This window comes from Alligator sinensis, unplaced genomic scaffold, assembly GCF_000455745.1.
Source record: "Alligator sinensis unplaced genomic scaffold, ASM45574v1 scaffold798_1, whole genome shotgun sequence".
Lineage (NCBI taxonomy): Eukaryota > Metazoa > Chordata > Crocodylia > Alligatoridae > Alligator > Alligator sinensis.
Window position 1 is genome coordinate 423,526 of NW_005842138.1, and position 11,915 is coordinate 435,440.

The window sequence follows — 11,915 nt, forward strand, 5'->3', positions numbered from 1 at the left end:
TCCCTTCACTTCTGCCTCTATTCTCTCCATACCTTCTTCCCCTGCCCTCCTCTATTCCTGTCCACCTTCCATCCTTTCATTCCTCCTCCCCACTCACTGCTGCTCTGCTATCCCTGGCTGTCAGTCTAGAGCCATAGAATTTTAGTGATAGTTACTCCATGCCAGAAGCAGTGACACCTGGGATCCTGGAGGACTGCAAATGGCTCCTTTTATCTCTGTGGAACAGCTAGAACTTAAGATAACTTGTGCTAGGTAGCAGGGTTCAAAGATTTGGTAGACATTAGGGTTGGAAGGGAAGATCATTGTGTCCAGCCTCCAAGAGCCTGAAGTGATGTCACTTTAAGATACCTTAATATTCAGATGCTCCAGTTTTAAATGCCCTTAATGGGCATTTATACACATGCTCTGGGAGTGGTGAGGGGAGTTGCTTTAATTAGAGCTGCTCCAAGAACCACTCTAATTAAAGCACCCAAAGAGTCTTGTGTATTAGCATTCCTGTCCTTCAAAATGGTAGCAGAGCCTCTTTGTCTAAAGCTTGACATACTGTGCCCTGCCACAATTTTGAAGCACGGAGATGCCAATACAGGAGGGGGAGATGCTAGCAAGATTGAGGAGGCTGTTTGAGCATGGTAATTGCCACACTCCAGCAGAATCAATTAATCAAGTCTGCTCCAACATGCTGGAATTCCAGTGCATAGAAGCAGCCTCCCTTGTCATGTATAGCGACCCAGTATGATGTAATTATAATTTACAGATTCACACGTAATATTTAACCTCCCCCTAAAGCTGCAGACATCCTGAGAAAGCACACCAAACCAAGACAACCAGCAAAGAAACTAGTTCATATCTACCTGTTTTCACATTCTTATGTAAAGTTAAGTATTTTATGGATTGTTTGTGTGCTTATTCCTGCTTTGTATATCATTTTGTTTATGAAATTTCAAAAACCCCCCAAAACCTCAATATAAATGAACCTCACATAACAAGATATAAACACAGCACTTTTACCAGGGTTCCTCCCAGCTAAGAAAATAATAGAAATAGTAGAAAATATATCCTGTTTTGTTAATTATGCTAAATTAGATATAATTAGATCTATGTACCCTTATGGCACTACTGGAATCTTTGTAACATCTCTAAATTATTCACATAATGTTCCTCTTGATTTTAATTCCTGAATGTCTAGATTTAGCCACTCTTTAAACTGACAGGTTTTGTAATGTGTTATCCAGCTTTTTCCTTATTTTAATTTAAGGAATGGCTTGTTAAAATGTGAAAGGTTCTATTTTCTTGAGAGATTTCTGTATCAAACCCATCTTACCAAGTTTGAGGAAACTTAAAAAATAAAAAGTAAATCTCAAAACAACCCTACAACTGCTTCTCAGGCTGCATAAATAATGTTGTTTCTATCTCTTCCTCCTTCCTTATTTTGTGTGTAGTTATCCTAGTTCAGATGAACCACAATAAAACAACAGATAAAACTGAACCACAGATACTGAGAGAAAGGCCAAAAAACATGTTTTTTCTTACTGTACAGATGATTGACTTATAATATGTGGTTACACTAGCTGTATATGGTGGCAGGGCACTTGATGTGCTTGTCACTTAAGAGGTCAGGCAGCCTGCTGAGCCACCAGCAGGTGGGGGTCAGGGCTAATTGCAGAGTTCACTGACAATGGGGGCCAGCAGGTGAGGGTAACCTAATCAAGAGAGTCACCTGATTGGAAAAAGGCTGGGTTTGGACAGGGAATAAGTCCAGACCCTGAGAGTAGGGCTGGCAGTAACATCTTAGAAGCTGGTGTAGGAACATCACCCAGCAGGAAGGTGGCTGCTCTTAAATGCCAGCAAGGAGAATAACCTCTACAGGTTTGGATAGGAACTCAGGGAATGGAGGAGGTTCCTGGGGACCCAGTTTGGGGGTTCAGAGCCCTGTAAAGGAGGCCTAGTGAGAGGCCAGGTGATCCCTGAGAGATGTGCTTAGTGTTTGGGAGGCCTAGTGAAGGGACTGGGTGAACCCAGTGAGTGGGGCAGAGTATGGGGGGCCTACTGATGGGTTTGGATTAGTCCAGAGAAGGAGGGGCTGCATAGGAAACCCTATAGAAGGCTCAGGATGAGCCCAGAGAGTGGGAGAAATCTATGGAGGGGCCCAAGACAGTGGACCCACAGATAAAGCAGGGCTGACAGCCAGAGGACTGACCTTGGGAATCTCAACTGGCCTGTGAGGGGCCAGGGCCCAGGAGGGCGCAAAGCGTGAAATAGATGACAGCAGAGATTGCCATAACTGGGAGAGCCTGTAGTTCTCAACTGGCCTGAGGTGGTCCCATGGCCTAGGAGAAGCCAAAGCTTGTGCGGCCACAGGTGAGAGGAAGGGGTCAAGAAGCATGCATCTCAGGATGACAATGGCTGGTGCTAGGCCATCTGATAAGGAGGGATCAAGAAAAGAGGTCCAAGAATGTGCTGGGGGCCAGAGATGGAGGACTCAGATGGGAGATGGAGCCAGGGCCAGAAGGCTCAGTGATTAGCCACCCAGGAGGGGTATCGACATCAAGGGGGAGGCCAGAGAGGGACAAGTATGATCAGGAAGGCCTGAAGACCAGTCCTGGGTAAGACCTGAAACTGTATCCTACTGGGGCTGGTTAGTGTGGTGGGGCTGCCTGTGGCAGGGCAGCCTCCATGAAATGCCATGCATGGGCCACTCCAGGGAGAGGCAAAGATGGGGTACCAGAAAGCCTCAGTTCCCACTGCCTTGTGGGTTACTCCATAGAGGGGGAAGGCCAGGGGAGCACACCCCAACAGAAAAGCACTTGGCAAGGAAGACCAGGACCATGCGAATCCAGTGGCCCAGGGAGGGGCCAGGAAGGACCAGGACTATTTGGGCCCAGAGGCCCAGTGGGCTGGATATTTCCAAGGGCCTGGATAGTGGGGCCCAGCGATGGGGCCTCAGGATCATAGTGGGACCCAGCAAGGGGCCTGAGGATTATAATGGGGCTCAGCGGGCATGGTGGGACCAGAAGGGTCCATTGGCCCAGTGAAGGGCCAGGAATAGAGTGAGGGGCCAGACAGGTCTGAGGGCCTGGAGAGTGGGTGAGTAAGTAAAGAACAAAAAGTGGTCTAGGACAAGGGAGCAAGAGAGGAGCTGACATCTTGGAGAGGGGCCAGGATGGAGATTGAGGGGCCTAATAGCCCAGGGAGAGGTTGTATGAGACCAAGGGGTCAGGCAGTCCAGGAAGGGGCTGTGCAAAGAGAACAAGAGGTCTGAATGCCTGGAGTGGGGCTGAGAGAGGCCGAGGAGTCAGGAGACCCAGTGAGGGGCTGTATCAGCAATTGGTAGAACATCTGTAAGGATGGCATCTGCGAAGCATGGGGTATGGTATAGGGAAGGTATGAAGCCATGCAATTGGCCCACAAGGTCAGGACTAAAATTTGGGTGGTCATTATATTAAGACTGGGGCAGCCTCCCACACACTGTATATCAAATAGTCTTAAGGCATGGCGGACGAGAACTGGGCAGACTGCCCATAGGGCAGGGTATTTAAAAAAAAAAATGTTGGGTACCCTGTGACATATACCTGTAGCTATAATTATTTAATCAATTTCCCCCTCCCTTAAAGGGAAACATTGTTTAAGACTAAACTATACAAATATTTTGACATTGCAAATAATGCAGACAATATCCCGGGTACTTCCACAGACACATACATGGTGTGGGGGAAGGGGGAAGGAGACCAAAAGAGAGAGAAAAAAAGTTAATGTAATTATCTACGTAGTTTTAATGACTCTAAATAGTTTTCCTGTTTTGTTTTCATCTATGTTTTTTTGCTACTAGGTTAACATTTTTGCCCAAGGGCTATGGCAGTTTAGACTTCTATCAATTTCCATAAACTTGTAAGACTCATTAGAAAAACATTGCAGGTGCCATTTAATTTTTTTTTTCCAAAATAAATGTTAGCATAGAATTTAAAATACAACTCATTTTCTACTTTTTTTCCCTAGAATTTATGCCTAAGACTACTTGATTTAGAACCTACATGTTTTCTGTTATCATGTAGTTTACCACTGAGTTTGATTTTAAGAAGATTTGCCTTGGGCAAATTAGCAGTCAAGTGAACACAGACATGATCTGTGCCACATCTCAAGTACTGTTGAGTCGACACTGAGTAAATCTGTCTTTTGCCATATAACGATCATTTTATAGTGCTTAAAAACCCTGTAACTGAATCCCTTCACAGCAGCTCAGTAGACTTGCTTACAAATCTTGCTACCCCTGTAAGACTGATACTCACACTCCCAGGGCTGCTGGAGACTAAAGAGATGGGAAAAGTGTTTCGGTTTAAAAGCCAGAAAAAAGAATTTAAATGAGCTGTTCATTGATCAACCAGCATCATGCTAAGATTATAAGTAGAATAAACTAGGCTTTATCTATTGTAGGTACAAGGTGTACCATCACGATTTATTTTTTTAGATGCCATTACCATGGTATGCTGCTTTAAGCACCAAAGCCAAGTGAATTCTAGGTACTGGTAATATATATGTTGTTTTGAGTTTCAGCACCAGATACTGATACTTAAAGGACATTTTAGTTTGTTTCTAGAAAAAAAAAATACAATCCTTGTGAAATGTTGCATATTAAATTTAGCAAACAACTAGAGTTTTTACCCAACATTTAAGGATCTGTCCACACCGTAGCCACTGACTAATTCGGGCACCAGTAGTAGTCTAGCTATGGTAACACAAAGCTCATCATGAGCTAAATGCTTGAGTACTTATGCTGCTTCTTGTGGGTTTTGCACCCTGCACTGAGCTCCACATAATGTATGTATTACAGCACTGACTAACCACTGGATAAAAATGTCAAATCTTTGATGTTAGATACCGTATGTCTTTGTTTCTCTGAAGATTGACAGCTCCCTCTGCTGTTTCTTATTGTAAGGTGCTAAGAATAAAGTCTCACTCTTTGTATAATTTTTCATGCATTCAGTGCTGGACTCTCACAGTTTGTCAATTAATGGCTATCAAGTTGGCATGCTTTCAAACAATGGCATTCAGATGCCTGATGGCACCTTTAGGACACCTGCTTAGACAACCAATCTACTTCAAAAAAGAGTTTGATATTGTTATTAAAACAAGACATGAGAATCAAACCCTTTCTTTGAAGCTTTCTATTTCTGTTTGTACCCACCTAGTCTGCTTACAACAGATGCAGACTTATGAAAACAATACTGGCTCAAAATAGGAACTTGTGACTTCAGAATCTGATTTTTGCAATGTTGCATAAATACTTCTGCATACAAATTATCAGATTCTATCCATTGTTCTTTTCATATTCCAAAATACATCCCTCTTTCTAAGATTTTCACATAATATACTCCATATTTTGGCTCAAATATTTACTAGGGCATGTAGCTTGATAAGTATCTTATTTTTTGTACCAATACCAGATATGATTTTGTACAGTTTTGTACCCATTCCTGTTTCTTAGTTACATGATATATTGGCTGAAATAAAAATTCTTACCATCTGACCACGAGCTTGAAGGAGAGTGACTTTGGAAACAAAGGGAATAAAATGGGCTGTCTTTTGGACAATAACAGGCCTTTGATTAAGGACTTCAAAGCAGCAATGTATATGTACAGCTGCAGTGTGTATGTATGATGGACATGCAATCCTAATTAGTAACAGTGCATGGACCTAATACAGGCTTCTCATAAATACTGATAGCAAATCTATTTAAATTTCAAAATAAAAGATTTAAAAGATGTGACACAGCTTTGCACACACATTTTTCTATTACGTCCTCCTGGGATAAAACCTAACAAATTATAGGATAGATAAGTACTTGAAAGCATATTTGGCGTAGTTACATTAGTTGGAACTGAAAGTTTACAGTGCATAAGGACCAACTCAACTGTTAGTCCCGACCAGGTAGATAAACTGAACACCAGGTATTGGATATTCTTCATGAGAACTTAAAAGGCAAACCCTTATCTGCTCTAAGTGGACATTAAACACCACTTTCCCCTCATAAAGTTGTGTGTCAGTATTTTTGGCAACATTTCTCCTTTCTTCATAGTATTTTACAAAGTGCTTCATGCCAGTTGGGTCTTGGTCTCTTCCCCAGAAAGGTGGTGGTCTTGCAGTGCTTCTGCGCAGAGCCAACAGCATTTGTAGAGCTCTTGATAATTATTTATATTTATTTATAATGATTCATATATGTGCAAAATATAGCATACATAGGAAAAAACCTGTAGAGCACTGCAGACACTGCCCTCCTACCTCCTTGAATCCAACTCCCTCCGTATTTAATAACCTTAGATATAAAGTCCCCTATTCAGAAGTACTATCCAGTCAATCACTGTGCCAAGACACTTAGTATACATGTTGGACAGTTATAGGACCTACATACATTCTGTTACTAGGCTCTCCCTCTCAGGGACATGCTCTTGCCTTGGTGTGTTGTCATCCAGGAACTGTACACTTCCATTTCAACCACAGGCTTCTACAATTAAATCACAGCATACAAGAGATCTGCACCTGTTAGCTCACAAGGGTATTGAGATGTTACCTTAGTTTTCTTGCTAGGACCCACATGGAATAGCTTTGCCATAACAATTAAATGCTAATATGTTAGAGATATCTACTAACCCTAGAGATTTTTGCTTTTGAAGGGTGCTTGTGGACAAACCCTATAATACAGTATTTAATAAAGATATTTTTTTCTGAAGCAGAGCTCTTTTTTTTTCCCAAGCAGAACTTCTCACTCCACGCTGCCTCTCAGTAATGCTGTATCCAAAAAAAAGCTCTCATGTCTAGTGCAAGCATTCCCTCTCCCTTTGAGAGGAAGGATACTCAATGATAACCTAATACCTCTACCAGTTGCATTGTAAAAAGAAGAGATATTACAATTCTCATTAAGTCAAAGCAAAGCAGCTTTAATGAAAATGGAATTTGTTTTGCTTTGCCAATACATCTAAATTGTATAAATCTATCACCTGGGTCTGACATTGGGGTAAGAGATTTATCCTTATCAATAGATTCAATTGGTTTCTGCAGATGTTAAAAAACACCACATTAACTGAACGGTAGTTGCAGCTGCATTCCCAGAAGAACAATTAGCAGCCTTGCTCTGCAGCAGGGATTGTTAGTTTCATGAAACATTACCTTCAGTGGAATGCTTTGTCTTTATATCAATACACTGATGTACATAGACAGTTGCTCATACACACTTCTTCTCCACTGATGGGCTTGCATAAATTTATTTTCATACTTCAGCATGGTGTAAACGCTACACACACTGAAGTATAGAGAGTAAGCTCAAGCTATGGGTTGGCTCATTGCAGAACCAACTCCTGATCCAATTAAAATGACATGCTACATATTCAAGACAGCTGATCAGAAAGTGTCAGGAATATATACTGAGAAGATGAATTTCTGGATCGCTGTCTTCCTTAAATTTTAATTGATAAAGTAATAAATGGATGTTTTGCTATTATGGCTTGTACTAGACCTTACTCTTCATTTATAATGTCTGTGGTATAGTGATCTTGAGCTGTCTGTCTCCTTGAAATGAAACAAAGGCATTCACAGATCTCTCAGAATCACCCATGAATACAGATTTTACAACACATGACATAATTTTGCATAGATTTTTTTCTATTATATTCTCCTGGGGTCACACACAATAAATTATAAGTTTCCGTTAGACCAGACAAGATGTGAAGTAGCACTGCAACTTATTTATTTATACACATGATTCTAAGTGGCCCTAAATCATAAGAATGAAAGGTTTACATCTGTCAGGTGGATTTTCATGCCTGAACCCCCAAAAGCATTATACTGTTCTAAAGTGTCTATTTTAATGCCAGGTTTTCCTTACAATGCTTTTGTGATAGCAATCTATGTTTTCATGCAATCTATGCCTCTTCCCTATCCTTTTCAAAATTAGACTGTTATGTCAGACAATCTCATTTTAGCCTTACATGTTTATCACATCATGTAGTCAAATTAGCTCAGGCTGTCTGCTTATAGTTAATAAGGGAATGAATAGTCATTTTTCAAATAGGTACGGTTTCAATCCCTTTCTTCGTAGTACCATGTGCATGAAGTACCATATCTGCTCCTGTTGTTTTGCTCATCAGCCCTCACTTTATCATTATTGCTGTGTCACTGTTACATGATAATCCTTATTTTTATTCCACATTGTAACTCCCATCAAGCTGTAGGGTCAGGATAAGCCACCCATTAATCATGCTCTTACCAGAACCTGACAAATCCTCTTTAATTTGGATCTGCTTCAGTTACACTTGTTTTGTAAAATGTGAGAGAGCCAATTACACATGCATAATCCTGAAACCCCTTGCAGCTCTTTATTATCATAAATTTATTTGAAATCATGTTACATTTGAGACCACCAACAGAGACACAATGTAAAAATGAATGGGAATGACCGATCTGGTGTAGCGCTAATGTTTGAGTTCTTGTGTAATTTTCTTGCTAATTTAGAACTACAAACTTAAGTATTGGAATTATTATAGGCAAACCAGTCTCCTGTTAGTACTCTCTGGTTTAATGTTGGGGTTCTTTACTACTTCCTACCTTCCCTACATGATAGCCCTTATGCACGTGGCTCTTTTCTTTTTTGATGTATAAGCGTACATATACATAGCACATTCTTAAACTAACTCTATTGCCCCTTACCTTGCCCTTTCACAGGAGCTCTTCATATGCAGTTTGTCTCTATGCAACTCCCATTTGTTCACTTGGACATAAAAGTCCTATCTGCTCTTCATGTTGCTACAGTATACAATTTATCTGTAGGAATTTTCCAGATGAACAAAAACTTGTGATAGTCAATAGTTACACTGCAGGAAACAATCACAGAATTTTCTGGATGTGATGAACTAGAATATTTTTTTCTGTAGTAACAAGTTACAGAGGAAAATTGTTTTACCTCAGATTTTCTATAGCAAAATAGTACATTTCCAGCTGTATGCATTAGTTCAAAAACTCAATAGAAGTTTGGTTGCTGTACCAAAGAGTCCTTTCTCTGGTGATAAGAATTGCAACCAAAGTAGGTTCTTGACTAACTTAAAAGCCAGAGATAGGGTTTCATATGGTATTTCCTAATTTTCTCTCTTCAGGCCTGGTCATATTTTTTCCCAGTGACTTCATTGGTCTTTGGATTAGGTCACTTATTTCACTACCTCTAGCACCCTGGCAAATAAGATCCTTCAATCCCCGTGGAAGGTTAAATTAATTGCCTCAGGGATGCACTGAGCCTGCTCCAAAGAAGTCTGCTCATAAATGATGTTCAGTATATCCATTCCTCTGTTTTGTTGGGTGCGTCTACACATTGCCCTACAGAAATGTAGCGATGCACTATGTTGCTGTACCACATGCTACAGTGACATAATGATCATGTGAGTCTACACATGGCCTCCAGCTACATTGCTGTAGCTGCAAAATTTAACTGTGTGCTGTGTGCATGGCTTGGTAACCACCTGTACTGTGCTGTACTGTGCTGTGCTTTAGTACTTTCAAATAGGAAGTACTAAAGCATGGTGTAGACATGCCCATTGTGTAGTATCTTGGAAGAAGCCTTCACAGCTTCATTCAGCATGATAAATATTCCCCATATTTTAAACTTCTAATTATAATGTGAACATCAAGAGATTCCTTTCAAGTTTAGCAAAAGAAAAAACTAATAATGTGCTTGTGATTTCACAACATGCATTGATACTTACAGTAAATACTTGTATTATACTGATATTGACACATCCTGGTGTATAAAAATGCAATATTCATCAGCAGCTTGAATATTCAGTGTGGAATGAATGCATCTTGGAAAGGAAAAGTACCTGAAAGACATAGACTACCATTTTTTGGCCTGGTCTTGCAGTTAATGAGACTGGTTCATTTCCTTCTAATGCAGATTTCCTACTTGACCTCAGACCATTCACTAGTACTTACATGCTAGGCTATGTACATAGGATATGAAAAAAACAGTTAAATTGCAATGAGCTAAAAGCAGATGACCTTTCACAAGGTTCAGCTGATGCATATTGTTAGACCCCAACTCCATGCAGCGCCCAACAACTAAGGGAGATGACGATTCAATTACTCAGAGAGCAAACACCAGCACACATTGCTAGCAACAGCTTTATTCAAAATGGAGACAGCTTCGGGTGAGCTTCCAAAAAACAGGGAGCACCAGTGAACATTCATTTTTTCCATATTTATACACCTTGGTTTGTACGCATTAACATTTACTCCACCTATGTCCCTCCTTTGTTCCACCCATATTCCCTCCTATCTCAAGCTCCGCCTCTGTTTACTGTTTGCTTCATTAGCATAGAATTACTTATGCATTTCACTTATTTACATGTTGTTTTGCTATGAGCACCTCTAAGATCCTGACCCCACTTCTTCAGTCACTGGGCGGACTTCGACAAAACTTGGAAGCTTCTGGAGACCTCTTTACCAATCACCATTCACCTTTTCGCATATGTTTATTTTGGATTTTGTTACCAGTTACGTGTTGGTCTTTCACATTCCAGTCTGTTTTTCAGTCTTAGGTTGTACCATCTCTAAGGTCTTGCTTCTGCTTATCTCCTAATGATAGCTGGTGGGCTGCATCCTATTCTTCTTACACAATGAGCTATATATCTTAGAGCACTATGACAATGTTAGGAAAATGCTTGCCTAAGTGTCTTGCAATGTTACTTTTAATATATCATTCTGCCTTGTGGTTAGCAGCTCTGCTTGGCCACAGGTTACAGCCTTTTATTCAGCTGCAAGTTCAATGTTCCCCAAGATCTAAATACTGTCACCCTAACATATATTAACTATTCATATGCTTTGTTTTACCCTTAGGTCACGTATAGACATTCCCAGGATCCAATCTGCAATCATGTAGCTTTCTTTACGCCATGTGATTGTAGAGGGTGTACCAGTTGTACAGACATTTACCCAACCTAAGTTAATTGGGATGAGGGAAGGGGAAGGTCGTATATGGGGAGCTCGTGTATCCACAAGGAGGTTGTTGGGGTCCAGAGGGGAGTATTTGTTGAAATTGGGAAGGTTAGTGGGTCTTCTGTGGTGGGGTGGTTAGGGGTGGTGTGGTGGGATCAGGGAAGGGGGTGGTTAGGTGTGCAGCAGGAGGTTGGCAGGATTGGGGGTGGGTTGGTAAGTCAAGGAGAGATTTTCTAAAAATGGTCAGGGTCAGGGTGTGGGGGAAAGGTAGTAAAAGTACAGCCCAAGGACTGGGGCAAGTGGCTGGCCTTTCCCAGCCCCAGGTCTTTGCTGTGAACATGTACACAGATACCCAAAACATGATCTTTAAGTGGTGTGACTATAGATAAGGTCCTGCATGTACCCTTTGCATGTATCCACATACATCAGTGCAGGAAGCAATGTTTGGAACATGATCTAAATAAGTTGGGGTGGCTGGTGGGGTTAGCAGGGGTGAGGTGGGCTGGCAAGCCCATGGGAGGGGTTTGTGGGTCCATGGGGGTAGGGATGTTTGTCTGTCCATGGCTGCACTGGTACACACTATGGCTGTGTGAAACAGCTTCATTTCATTTCAACTTGTGTTTTACCATTTCAACAGGACAGTGTTTCATTTTGATGTTTTGTTTCATTTTGAAGCACTGTTCCATTTCATTTTGTTGATACTGTTTCAATGCTGTTTCGACGTTTTGCCCATAGCCTATAATGGGGAATCATGAAACTGCCTATACCTTTGTTATTTCTTGCCTGATTCAAATGAAAACAGGAGGGAGGGTAGCTTCTGCTGAGTTTACAAAGCCTATCAAGCTTCAAGGAGATAGGTACATGGGTTTCTGGGAAACTGCACCTCAAGCTGCTGACAAGCAAAACTCGTGACAGATGACACTGTGTGTTAAAACACAGCAGGGTGA